Source organism: Canis lupus, chromosome 4, assembly GCF_048164855.1.
Source record: "Canis lupus baileyi chromosome 4, mCanLup2.hap1, whole genome shotgun sequence".
Classification (NCBI taxonomy): Eukaryota; Metazoa; Chordata; class Mammalia; order Carnivora; family Canidae; genus Canis; species Canis lupus.
Genome location: NC_132841.1, coordinates 7,576,644 through 7,590,775, shown reverse-complemented (window position 1 = coordinate 7,590,775; position 14,132 = coordinate 7,576,644). Strand labels below are relative to the sequence as shown.

Sequence of the window (14,132 nt, the reverse complement as noted above, 5' to 3'; positions counted from 1 at the left end):
TCATTTCATTGTGGTTGGAGAACATAAGTTGTACAACTTCAATCCTTTTACATTTACTGAGGTTTGTTTTATGGCCTAGCATATGTTCTAACCTGGAGAATAGTCCATGTGCACTTGACAAGAACATCTTTTTAAAAACTTTTGCCTGCAAAATACTCTTATGAGGCTAAAAAGCCATGGCACAGGAAGAAAATATTTTTAGTCACATACCCAACAAAACACTACTATCTAGCATATATAAAGAACTCTCAAAACTCAACAGTTAAAAAAATCCAATTAGAGAACAAGCACAAGACCTGAACAAACATTTCCCTGAAGAGATGATACCAATGGCAAATAAGCTCTGCAGAAGACATTCAACACCATAGTGAATAGCAAGTAGTTAAGGAAATGGAAATGAAAACCACTACAAGAGATCACTATACACTATCAGAATGGCTAAAAGAAAAAAATAGTAAAAACACCTGCCAAAGATCTGGAGAAACTGGATCTCTCATATATTGCTGAGGGGAATGTAAAATGGCATACAGCTCCACTGAAAAAAGTTTGGCAGTTTCTTATCTCTTTTTGTTTTTAAGATTTATTTATTTATTCATGAGAGACACAGAGACATAGGCAGAGGGAGAAGTAGGCTTCTCGCAGGGAGCCGGATGTGGGACTCGATCGTGGATCCTGGGATCACGCCCAGCCAAAAGCAGACACTCAATCACTGAGCCACCAAGTCGTCCCAGTTAGACAGTTTCTTAAAACACTACCATATGACCCAGTGATTGCATTCGTAGGCAATTATCCCAGAGAAGTGAAGACTTACATTCGAAAAGCTGTAGACTAATGTCCATAGCAGCTGTATTCATAATAGCCACAAACTGAAAACAACACAGATGTCCTCCGATGGTTGAGCTGTTAAAGAGAGTGTGTATATCCATGCACTCGGCTTTAAAAAGGGGCAAACTATTGACATATAAAATGACCTGAATGAATGTCTACTGAATTATGGTGAGTGAATACAGCTAACCCCACAAGGTTAAATACTATATGATTCCAGTCTCATAACATTCTTGAAATGACAAAATTACAGAGTTGGAGAATGGATTAGTAGTGGACAAGAATTAAGAAGGGGGTAGGGGCAAGAAGGACAAATGTGTGTTTATGGAGGGACGACAGGAGAGACATTTGTGGTGGTGGAAAAGCTCTGTATCTTTACTGTTATCAATATCAATACCCTGATTGTGACAGTTTTGCAAGATGCTAACACCTGTAAACTGGTAAAGGACGTATGGGGGATCCCTCTGTATTATTTCTCTCAACTATACATGAATCTATAAAGAGCTTTAAAAAAGTTTAAGAAATCTTCTTAGCTAACAGCAGGCCTGAATTTAGTTACTATAATAATGCATTCGTGTGCAATTCTCATTTCTGATCTGAACCTGCTTACATTTCCAATTAGGATTGCTTCTCCCATTTCAGCCAGAAGAGTCCAAGATTATTCAACATTTCAAATACAGGATATGAAATCCAACTATTCATTCACTGGAAGGTCATAAATATTTAGGGGGTGAAAAGTGTTTCTTCTCTTTCTGCAAATGCAACTAATAAAAATAGCAATAAAAAAGTTCGAGTTGCTTGCAGTTGGGCAAAGAGTCAGGCAAGGGGGGACTTGAATAAATAGAGATGCAGAGGATTATAACTGATTTATAAAAATTAAGTTATCAAAGAGGTGCTGTTTTTTCCCCAAGCTAAACATGTTTGGTTTAGGGTTTTGACTTCTGGGTACTATATCTTGGTAGCAAGATGCCTAATGGTATTTATGTGACAGTGTTTTAGAACTGTGGGTGAAATTTCTCCTGAAGACACATGTATTTTTTTTTTCATTAGTGACCAGTAGAATGTACAGGATTGGATTAAGATGAGCCCCACACACAAGCAAAAAGGACATGATCATCCTTGGCAATGAATGAATCCCATTTGTGCAGTGACGCACACAGCCCCTATGAATTAACTCAGGTCTTCTCATTTGCATGACTGCTTGTCTCAGGAGAGGCAGCAACATGAGAAGACACATTCTCTGAACATGAAGCCATTAACAGAGTGTCGTTTTGTCACCAAGGGATGTTGCACTTAATAAAAGCACACCAGTATGCTTCCCACTGAGATGGACTTCCCACTTCTCCTTTGCTGTTTTTTTTTACTTCCAGAGTATGCCACTATACTTTGCTCACCTTCCATCTTTTTTTTTTTTTTTTTTTGCTCACCTTCCATCTTTTTTTTTTTTTTTTTGCTTACCTTCCATCTTAAAACCCCAACAATAAAACTGCAATTTTAAGTCAATAAACCTGATTTCTGTTTCTAACTTGGTTAATAACTTATTAAACTATTTGAGGGATGAAAAGAAGAGAATCACTTAATTCTTCTGATCCCTAGTATTCTCATGCATAAAATGGCAACTGCACATTGCACAGGACTTTGGGTAGGAAATTAAAATAAAGAGCTTCGTCCATGACCGCCAACTTACAAAACTAAATAAAGAATTGCTTTAGCCTTGTAACAGCCCAGTTACCCCAGGGAACCATGAGAGATGATGGGTAAATAGAAAAAGCTTTTGATATCACTGCATCAGGACATTTGGGTATAGATTTTTCTGTAATGGGGAAAGGAACAGTAAAGTTTATCCTGAAAATGTTTTTCAAATTGATTTTTCAAATACTAAAATAGTTTGGGTCGAATCTTGGCTCCAGGAGCAAAAGGGCATTAGGCAACAGATAATCAGTTCATTCATCTCTCCCAGTTGTCCTGCATTTGCCCCAGCCTTTTCCCAAACAAGTGATTTTTAAAAATTTATTACTGAAGTGTAGTTGACATATAATGTTATATTAGTTTCAGGTGGACAATGGGGTGATTCAACAATGCTATACATTACATAATGCTCACCACGATTAAGTGTAGTCACTACACAGTATTATTACAATATTATTGACTATATTCCCTATGCTGTACTTTACATGTCTGTAACTTATTTATCACTAGATGTTTGTACTTCTTAATCCCCTTCACTTATTTCACCCATTCCCCACTCTGGTAACCATCAGTATGTTTTCTCTATGAGACTATTTGTTTTTTTATTTGTTCATTTGTTTTCTTTTTTAGACTCCACACATTAATTAAATTGTGTATTTGTCTTTCTCTGACTTATCTCACTTAGCATAATACCCTCTAGGTCCATCCATGTTGTTGCAAGTGGTAATACTTGTGTGTGTGTATATATATATATATATATTCTTTATCCATTCATCTATCAAAGGACATTTGGGTTGCTTCCATACCTTGGCTATTATAAATAACGCCATAAACATAGGAGTGTACAAATCTTTTCAAAGTAGTGCCCAAACAGGTTATTTGACAATGCTAAGGAAATCTCCTCTCTGGTGGCTTCCCTGGTGGCTGTACTTTATCCATGACAACTTTACATAGAAAGCTAGTGTTCTATCATTCTGAAATGCTCTTAAAAATTGCTTTTTAAAAACTTCATTTCCTACCCAATTTTCTTTAAAACCCACTAAGACCTTTCTCTTTTACCTCTTCCTCAAGCTTCAAAGTATACCTCTCTCCAAAGCCTACCCTGACACTAGGAAGATAAGCTCTAACTATATAGCCTCTAAAACAAATACTTTCTTTAATGTGAAAAGAGGAATGTAATACATTAAATTACCCTTGGTTTTATCAGATAATACATTTTTTCTTATTCTCATGTATGTGATTATTTTTCCATTATTGATTATTTTTCATCTAAAAATCTTGAAGGGGAGCAACAGTTTAAAGAGAGAAACAAACACAGCAATCTAGACACGAGAAAGTATTATAAACCCTATAAGTGGTGATGATGGTAGTGTTCCCAAAGGGACAAGAAAAAAAAGAATATATATGGCTTATATGTCCACATTATGTACAGATTTCATTAATCAGTTGGTACCACTGTGTACCAAGAAGCAGCAACCATATGCGAAGCCTGGGCCAGGTCTCTTGGCTCTCTGTAAAATAGGATTAAAGTCAGTCATGGAAATATACTCAGATAACAAGATTACAGGAGCCCCATCTGATCACTACAATGCTAAGGAATGAGTTTTCACCTAGAGCCTCAAATGCACACATTCCCTAGGACCCAAAGTGGCCTGACCACAGCTGACTCCATCAGTCATGGGAAGAATGAGAACATACTGACCATGGCCAACAACATCCATTTTGAGCATTGGCTGATCACAGGAAAGACCTGAAGGGCTCAGGGTTCTTGGGTTCTTGGGGAGTAAACCTACACTGTACAGATGCCTTGAGTCTACACAATAAATCTCCTACATTGGATATGTGATCCCATGCAGTAAAAGAGTCTGCAGATTTAACGTGGATTTAAGAGCTGACTATATCCTGCCTTCCTTTGTTTGGAAGAAGTCAGCCCGATCTCCAACACTCCCCTAAAAGCGGGGAAAGGACCCCACCCCCGCCCTCACTTGCTGCAGTGAAAAGGGTTCTGCCCACATGCTGTTATAGACTTACACCCCCTGAAACCATCTATCAATCTGATTCAGTCCCAAAGCCTTGCTCCTGCGTGACCTTGAAGTGTAGAGTCAGCAGCCCCAGACAGCGGGGAAGCAGGTGGGCATGTTGGACTCCTTCTTGCAGGCACATGGTCAACTTCAATACTCTGCACTTTTCAAATTCTTTAACTGCTCAGCAAAATGTAACAGGACCTTGAGTAAAATTATGCACCACAGCATAATGAATAATAAGCTCAAACCAGTGCTATTTGAGAAATTCACCACACTGGAGTTCCTCAAAAGCATCATCTTTCTGGAATATATTTGCATAATAGCTTATTGCCACACCTGAAGTGTCAAACTTTACCCCTGGGTATGTGTGCGAGAGCTTTCTCATCCGTCAGCAAAACAGCAGGATGGGGCCAAGTTCATCATTTCGTTTCTCAGATATAATAGCATTGACACACAGACCAGAAATTCCAGTTAAGGAAATCTGAGCCAGAGAAGGGACATGGAACAACTGGCCTCAGACACAGGGCCCGTCAGCCATAGAGCCAGGGAAGGCTTCAACTCCTGACCTGCCACTCTGTTCTGGAGGTGCAATGGGGGATGCCTGGCACCTTCCCTGGTGTCTAACCTAGTTAGAACCACAGCATTATGGCAATAAAGGTCTGACCATCATGCTGCCACTTCTCGGAAATAAAAGGTATAGGGGAAGGATCCCTTGGAAAAAAGCCATCACTTGTTTTTACTAGGAACCTTTTTTTTTTTTTTTTAAAGATTTCATTTATTTATTCGTAAGAGATACCAAAGAGAGGCAGAGACACAGGCAGAGGGAGAAGCAGGCTCCCTGTGGGGAACCTGATGCAGGACCCGATCCCAGGACTCCAGGATCACAACATGAGCCAAAGGCAGACGCTCAACCACTGGGCCACCCAGGCACCTCTGTTAGGAACCTTTTGGCCTCAAGGGACAGAAAACCCAACTGGAAATGGTGTAAGCAAAATATGGAATACACTGGCTCACGCAGCCCAGAGCTCGGTCAGGCCCAGCAGACTCAGGGGCCAGGGCGGGTCAGTAGGAATCATGGTCCCATGTCCCATGGCCCTGTGTTCTTCTGTGTTTGCTAAACTCAGGCCCAGCTTGCTTTGTGGGGACGAGAAGGCTGCCAGCAGCATTCAGCCTGTGTCCTGCCCCTTCAGGCTAGGGGGAAAGAAAGGACCAACTCTCCCAGCATGGCTCCCTTCCCGGAAGCCCCAGAACCCCCTCAGGCCAGGCAGAAACAACAGATCTCTGGGACTCAGGTGTGAACCCTGTCTTTCTATTGCCTTGGCCCTTTGGCCACAGTGTCACTTCCTTCTCGGTTTCTTACCGGAGGCCTAGAGTCCAGAGAAACATTGAATGCAGAGCCAAGTTTCAGCAGAAAGAAATGAAATCTGAGGCAGGCCCTGCATGGCTGTAAGTTCTCCATCAGCACCATTTGGCTGAGCTTCACTGAGCCCCTTTTGGCTTCACGGGCTGCCTTGACACCTTCATTTTATCATCTATAGCTAAAAAATGTTTCTCCTTACTTCTGTTCCATTTAGAAAGTTTGGGACTTGGTCCATAATCCTGTCCTGGCTACACCCACAAGTCCCAGCACCCGCAGTCTTCCCAGATGTGGCCCCATGGTGGCTGAGCTGTGTTAACCCCTAAGCACATTTCTTTTATCAATTTCAAAGTGATTCCTAAGCATTTTAAAACTACTTAAAATTCTCACACTTATATATGCACCCAGACAGCCCTGCATCGTCCCTTCTGTGGAGGGAGGTTCGCAAAGACCTACCGTTAGCTCCGAGGAAAAGTCAGGGTATTCTTTGATTCCTTTCACAGGTGTCTGAAGTTATTGAACACCCCGTAAAACTAAGGGCAGGTGATGGCCCCCAAGAAGAATTTTTCATATCAGCCATTTAAAAAGAAAATTGCATCTGGGTAAGTTCGACCCCCATTTCTGGGCCTGAGACTTCATTCAGGCTTGCAGGTGGTCACTCAGTGCCCCTGAAGGTCACCAAAGCTTCATTTCTGTGCTAATCTCACAGCTCCAGACCTGAAAGGCCTGGAACCAATACACCCACCTCACATTGTTGGTGACCACAAATTTCCCAGGCTAAGAGGTCCCACGTGACCAGGTCTGGCAGCACTGGAGGCGGCAGGCCACACCCAAAGGGGTACCCCCCATGCCTCCGTGCTCAGGTTCTGGAGCTTCAGAAAGCCAGCTGGGTGACAGCACATGGCTGTGAGGGTGGGAGCCCTGCTGAGACCCACTGCATCATGGCACCTCGGGCTGAAAGAAGTCATTTCTGGAGTCAAGGAGGCTCAGTGAGGTGGCCTTGAGGCCTGGACTGCCCTGCCTGCCCTTCCAGCCAGGCTCCTCCACTAAATAGGGCTCTTGTGACAGCATCTCTTTCCTGTCCCAAACAAACCCTTTAACTGGCAGCACTGAGCTTTTTTAGTGTGGGAGGCATGTGAGAGGCTTCCGGACATAAGGAACGTGCTCAAGGCTTAGAAGAAGACCAAACCTGGTTTAACGTCTTGACTCTGCCATTGACTCATTCTGTGACCTTGGGCAAGTGAATTAACTTCCCGAGTTTTCTTTTTCTGATCTGTGAAATGAGAAAAATGAAATTCTACTTCTAGAATGGGTATATGGACAAGAATGATTATATTTGGGAAGGTGAGCTCAACACACACCTAGGCATGGATCTGAGAGCTCTAACAGCCCTAAGACATCTGATAAAGGACCTTCAAGACTTTCATCTCATTATGTCCAGGCACTCTGTGAACATATCCAAATAAGTTGTAGAGTAGCTTAATTCCAAGTTGAGATATGTAAATCCCACCCCTGCATAATTGCAAATTTTAATTATAGTGCTGCATTTTACTATCAAACCACAAGCCAAATAAACTTTCTGCTTTGCATTCGAGAAAAAAAAATAAAAACTACCTTTTGAGAAGCTCCAATGCTTTGCACAAAGATCTTAAGAATCGTGCTTAAAATAGCTCAGTGGGTAGAGAACATCCAAAAAATCTTCCCCATTGTGAAAAGGTAAAAAGTAAAGTGAGATGTTGAGAACTTCTTTGACTGCCTGCCCTGAGTCAGGCACGCTGGCCCTGTCCTGCGCATCGTCATTAACCATGTGTGAAGACAGAGATGGTGCCAGGCCTGCAGAGTGTGCAAGTGAGGGGCTGGGGAGATGATGAAGGGCGTCATTGAAATGGGCCTCTAAGGATTGGAATGTTAAAGCCAGTGGGGTCAAGAGTTGGTAGAGGAAATGTAAATTTCTGATTTTCATTAAAATACACACATAAGATTGGGATGATGAACGGCTGGCTTGGCAATACTTTAGTAAAATAATCGAGAGATTTTAGATTTTAGAAGGCATAAATGAGAGCAGAACATCTGGCTCACAGGAAGTCACATCTACCATGAGCTGAGTAGATGACATCTGGAACAGACTGGAGGGGAGGGTTAGAACCAACCCAGCAAACATCTGGATGAGGGCAGCAAGGATGCCTGAGGTCTGGACCATTTCAAAAAGTAGGGTTGTTCAGCCTGAGAAAGAAGGCAGTGAAGGGAGAGATCTATAGGAGGACAAGAGATGTAGGCGGCGTGAGGATGCTGGTTGCTCCAGCAGCAGCAGGTGTGTGCAGGTGAGAACACAGGAGCAGACCCAGCATGTGAAGAGCCCACTGCTGTGGCAGACCCCGCTCACCGGGGCTGCCTAAGAAGGCACGAGGGCTGCTCCACCCAGAGTAGAGGAGGCTGGGAGCCTCCTTTCTGTGGGGGTTCTGTAATTCCAAGGGTCTGTGCTAGCCTCGCTTCAATATTACAAACCCACAGAGGCCCTAGGAAATAACACAGTATGATTCATAGAAGCCCACAGAGACTAGTTGAAATATTTAGATCATATAGTCTGTTGTTTGATAAAATACAAAATAGTGACTCCCTAGAGATGTTGTTTTTCCGCTAAGGCAGCAATGTTGCTTAAAGAACAGGACCGGGTTTGCAATGGGTAGAGGCATCAGAATAAACACTAATAAATATTCACTTCACTAAAAGGTGAAGACTAATATTTAAGGGGCATGTCAAGCACACTGTGGAGTAGATGTTACATGGTCTACACTTGCGTCCTTTCACCAGTTGGCATGATTGCGTTTGGCCATTTCAGAAGGGATTTCTGATAGGTTGCAAGGACATATGAAATATGTCTAGACATAGCTGAATTAAAAGTTGAATGAGAGAAGATAGTAATATTGGGAAGGAGAACAAAATGGGGACAGGATTACCACAGTGAACCATGTCTTGTTCAGTATTTACGACTTCTGGGAGGCACAGAGAGCCAGTCAACCCACTTTACAGGTGAGATACCTGAGGCTCACGGACTGAATAATTTCCCAGAGTCAAAACACCTAACCAAGCATATGCGCTGGGGTTTTCATGGAGCTCTGGCTGGCTACAAAGCTCCCACTTTCTGGTGTACTACCATTGTCTCAGGAAGAGCTGGGATGAAGTAATGCTGATTACCTTCTTGCTAACTAGACTGGGACCAAGGACTACAGGAATACAGAGTTGGAGGTTTTCACAGACCAGTCACATAGAGAGACTCCTATGAGTTAAAGCCTAGCATGGTGCCCTCCCATAAATGCTTAACACTTATTTGTGGAGAAGGATAATGCCTGGAATGATTTAGCATTTTATGTTTGAAAGACTTTATTTATTTGAGAGAGAGAGAGAGAGAGAGCACGCACAAGCAGGGGGCAGGGCGGGGAGGGGGAGAGGGAGAGGGAGAAGCAGACTCCCTGCTGAGCGTGGAGTCCAATGCAGGGCTCGATCCCAGGACCCTGAGATCATGACTTGAGTTGAAGGCAGATGCTTAACAGACTGAGGCATGCAGGTGCCCCTGATTTAACATTTTAAACCAATTTGGAGAATCTGATAGAAATGTAACCACCATGAAAGCTATACTTTCAGATAGCTGTTCTATGTGCCTCCTCATAGCGATGGCATTTTATATTTTATACAAGACTTTTGATATATCCAAACAAACTCATTTTTAAAAAGATTTATTTATTTATTTATTAGAGAGAGAGATGCAGAGACACAGGCAGAGAGAGAGAAGCAGGCTCCTCGCAGGGAGCCTGATGTGGGACTCAATCCCTGGACCCGGGGTCATGCCCTGAACCGAAGGCAGACACTCAAGCGCTGAGCCACCCAGGCATCCCAAACAAACTCGTTATTAATGGAACTTTTCATTCATCAGGGCTAACGATAGTCAACTCCTTTAGGACCAAGATATTTGCCGAGATAAGCAAAAACACGAGTTAATATTTCTAGCCTAAACATTTGTTTCACATTAATGACAAAGTTTGGTTATCTAGCAATTGTTTATATATAAAGAGAAGGGTGATAGATCATAATATCAGAATGTGTTTCTAAAGCTTTTAGAATACTCTGACATAAGGGGATTTAAACACAAAAGGCACTATTATTACAGTGCATTTGTTGTCATTGCCTGTAATTTAAGTGGAGACACCAGGCAGAGCTCATCAAGACAGACTTTAAAGCCCATATTAGTCAAGAGACCATCGGTTTAACAGTGACCTTTCTAATAATGGCAAATAGAACCCAGATGAAGATTTCTTTTCCCTTTTACACAATACTTTGGGACTCAATTTACTTAATAGAGAACACCTACTACGTGCATGGCCTCCATGAGACCCAGGATAAAAAAGAAACAAGTCCAGATTTGGAGAGAAGCACAGTCTATGCCAATCCTGGGTAGAAGTAGCTGATGGCCACAAGGCAAATTTATCTTCCAAAGACAGCTGCTATAATACTTCTCATTCCAAAGGCCTTCCTGAACCTCATCACTCTTACATCAAAAGAGGGACTGTGGGTGACTGTGGGAAATGGAGAAGTTGGGTAGTTTCATGAAGGGCAAGGCTTACCCAAGGCAAGGCTTGGGGGATCCACAATATGTGATCCATAATCTACAATATGTGAGGTATGCAGAATGTTTTGGAAATAAGCTAGACATTGAGATTAAGATGGAGGAGGGTCTGGATCTGTGCTGTCCAATGTGGTAGCCTCTAGACACATATGGTATTGAAACTTGAATTCACTACAACTAAATAGAAGAAGTAAAAATTCAGAGGGCTCCTGGGTGGCTCAGTAGGTTATGTATCTGGCTCTTGATTTTGGCTCAGGTCATGATCTCAGGGTCCTGAATTCAAACCCTGTGTCAGACTCCTGGCTGGGCAGGGAAGTTGCTTAAGATTTTCTCTCTCCCTGTCCCTCTGCACCCCCCTCCTCAGCTTTCTCTTATTTTTTCTCTCTCTCTCTCTAAAAAAAATAAATAAATAAAAAGTAAAAATTCAGTTCCTCCATCACATTAGCCCTGTTTCAAATGGTCATGTGGCCAATAGGGCTGCCGTATGGGACGGTGCAGATGCAGAGCACTTCCAGGAATGCAGAGCTTCTTACTGGCCAGTGCTGGTCCACATGGTATTTTTTCCTCCTCCTCAGGCAACTGTGATTCACCACAGGCCTTTGAGACAGCATGGAACCTGGTGCGATGCGTGCAGAATTGACGAGAGTGCAGGGGAGTCAGGAGGGCAGAGGACACATTTGTCATCTACCCCCAGGGAGGAGCAGTGTTGGGGAACAGGAAGCCTGTGGATTTTGAGACAGTCCGGGCTGGGGAAAGGGGAAAACTGACCTGCCATAGTTACCAGGTGGCTGGTGATGTACTTATCGGCTCCTTGGGGTATTAAAATGGTTTCTTTACAGCTTTGGGCTCACTGGAGACTTGGAGAAACTAAAGTCAGCTTTTGAAGGCCCAACAGAAAGCCTGGAGGACAGGGAGGGCTGGCAAGCAAGGCAGTGGGGGTGGGAAGGGAGAGGAGGCCCAGGACAGGGGACTGCAAGTGCACCAGTCACAGCGCAGCTTGGCGGTGGGGTGCAGAGGTACACCCACTGGCATTACGTGCCCACTGAATCTCTGCAGGAAGAGTATCTTTCATCAGCATTTGAAAGTGAGGGGACAAGTAGTGAACAACTATATAGAATCAATAGCCCTTGTAGCCAAGTGCTCCTTTGTAGGTAACGGAGCAGCTGTGTAGATGCTCTCCAGCAAGAACACGGGTAGGGTAGTCATTAGCATTTGAAATAAAAACCAACAGTTTAAGATAGAATGAGCTTTCCAGAGCATTTGCAGGGATCCAGATGAGATTTCCTGCCATTTCCTTTCCCAATACCTACCCCTTAAATGTCCTGAACTCCACCACTGATCTTTTAAGCAGCCAGGCACAGGACTCCATACTCTGATGCTTAATGCACGGTGACAAGCCTGGGTTTTGCATCAGGAACTTTTTCCCCCAGTGGGACTGAACATTTTCTCTAACTGGGCCACCTGAGAGAGACCCAGTAAAGGCTGGACAGCCTTATACATACCCCAGTTCCTGAGGTCCCCTCCCAACCACAGCCAAAGGTAGACACCGCCCCCGGCACATATCAGCGCTAACCTGGGGACAGAACAGCTCACAACATAATCCATTATTTGTGACACCAAGTAAGGAAATGTTAACGCTACTCTAGAGGCCCACACATTTAAGTAACCCACACAAGCTGCCAGCTCAAGTACCACACTGCATCCTGGAGGCGGAGAAACTAAATAAGAAAACACAGAACACAAGAAAGCCCTTGCTCTGCACAAGCGTTAAGATGCCTCCCTGCAATAAAATCTTCCCACGGAGCTTGTCTATTCCCCTTTCTGTTGGGGAAGCTTAAAACCCTTTCTGGCTCAACATGCATCTTGCTTATGTCAGACTGCAGGCCAGAAAGACTGGCTCCTAACTCACCTGAGAATAGGAGACCAAGAGGAATCTTTGGTACTAACGATCAAGTTGAAAATATCTTGCACTTTCCTGCCTGGTTAAGAGCAAAGGCCTGGCCACTCTTATTTACAAGTTTAAATGTGGTTTTCAGAGCTCCAAAAAGAGACCCCCTCCCCAAATTGTTTTCCCCTAAAGAAAGGTAAAGTAACAAGCCAGTGCCCAGCATTTGCTTTTCCTCTCTAGCCCTGTAAATACGCGCAGTGTCTCTTTAAACAAACACAAAACAGGACTCTCGCTTATGTGCAAAATTTCACACAGCTACTTGTCCTACTGCAAAAAGCCCACCTCTCTTAGAATATGAGGAACCTGCCAGGAACCCAAAGGGTCCCCCCACCTCTTCCTGGCCTCCCAACCCTGGCCTCACATGGAGGACTCTGGATTCATTGGTTCTCCCCCCAGGGACACCCCAAAGGTGGGCTTGCCGGAGGTGCGGCACCTCGTCATGGTAGACACCTGTCAGTGTGGGCCAAGTGGGGACTGACGGACATCTGCGCAGAGCAGTCAGAGAAGCACAGCAGCACAGGCTCACACGGGATGCTCTTCACCAGGCCTTGTTCCACGGGCTCTATGTCTATGAACTCATTTTCTCCCCACAGCAAGTCTGTGAAGTAGGTCTCTCATTTTGCCCCCATTTTACAGAAGAGAGAGAGAGGCCTGAGGTCACCGGTGTTAAGTGGTAGGAGTGAGATGTGAGCCCAGGGGGGCCGGCACCACAGGCTGAGTTTTAATCACTACCCGCTACTGCCAGTCCTGCGAGGTGTGCATTTTACCGTCACAGAAACCATCGAAGGGGAGAAAAAGAAATCACAGACTTCCTAGGTTAAAGGGGTCTTGCATGAGACACAAAGAGCACATGGTAAAGTGCCAGAGTCGTGCAAAATGCAGACATACTATTGAAGGTGGACTGGGGTTTATGGGCTCAGACAGGTAAGGCTAAAGTTAGGGGGAGGAGTTCCAAAGCACAAGACTGCCTCCTCTACCCCCAGCTGAAGATGGGCCCACTGGCCAGCAGGCTCCTCTGCCACCTGTCCTCAGCTCCCTCCCCCCGGCCCCCCAAGTCCGAGGAGCTCTGGAAAATTACTTAGTGAACCATGACTCTGTCCTCACACCTTTCCTTAAGAACTAACTGCCCCCACTCCATCACTGTTTGCTGGAGGAAATTTATGACCAGCCGGTCCAGTCAAGAAAATACATAAATCATCTTCTACAAGTTTCATAGCGCTCTAGAGAAATGAGTGTCCTCCTTTATGCTGAGCTGTGAAGTGTGTACACTTGCGTGTGACAGGCATATGTGGGATACTCACAGAGGGGTACTGCCGGGAGGGGACACGTGCCTTCCGGGGGCAATCTCCGCCAAGCAAATGGGATGACGTCAGCTCCCCCAACCACCTTCCTGAGGGCAACTAATAATACTCGGCAGCGAGAACCCATTTCTCCTGCAGGATCGGTGAAACCTGGACTGGAACGTGACTGCAAATATGTGCTCAGACCTGTTCTGTCCAGAGCCTGGAAGCTCCCATGCTGAGCGAAGAACTGAGGGAGCCCCTGGGGGACATGCTCAGCTCCCAGCAGGTGAGGCATGAAGCCTAGCCTCAACCTGGAGGAAGGTCAAGGAGCATCCAGAAGCATGAATCTTAGCAAAGCACGTGAGCATCAACTTTAGGATCTTAC

General features: G+C 44.3%; 1 protein-coding gene across 2 annotated transcripts in view; it reads right to left on the bottom strand.

The window, feature by feature from the left end:
• PCNX2 (pecanex 2) overlaps positions 1-14,132 on the bottom strand; it is a 288,039-nt gene that overhangs the window by 63,684 nt on the left and 210,223 nt on the right. The window lies entirely within an intron of this gene.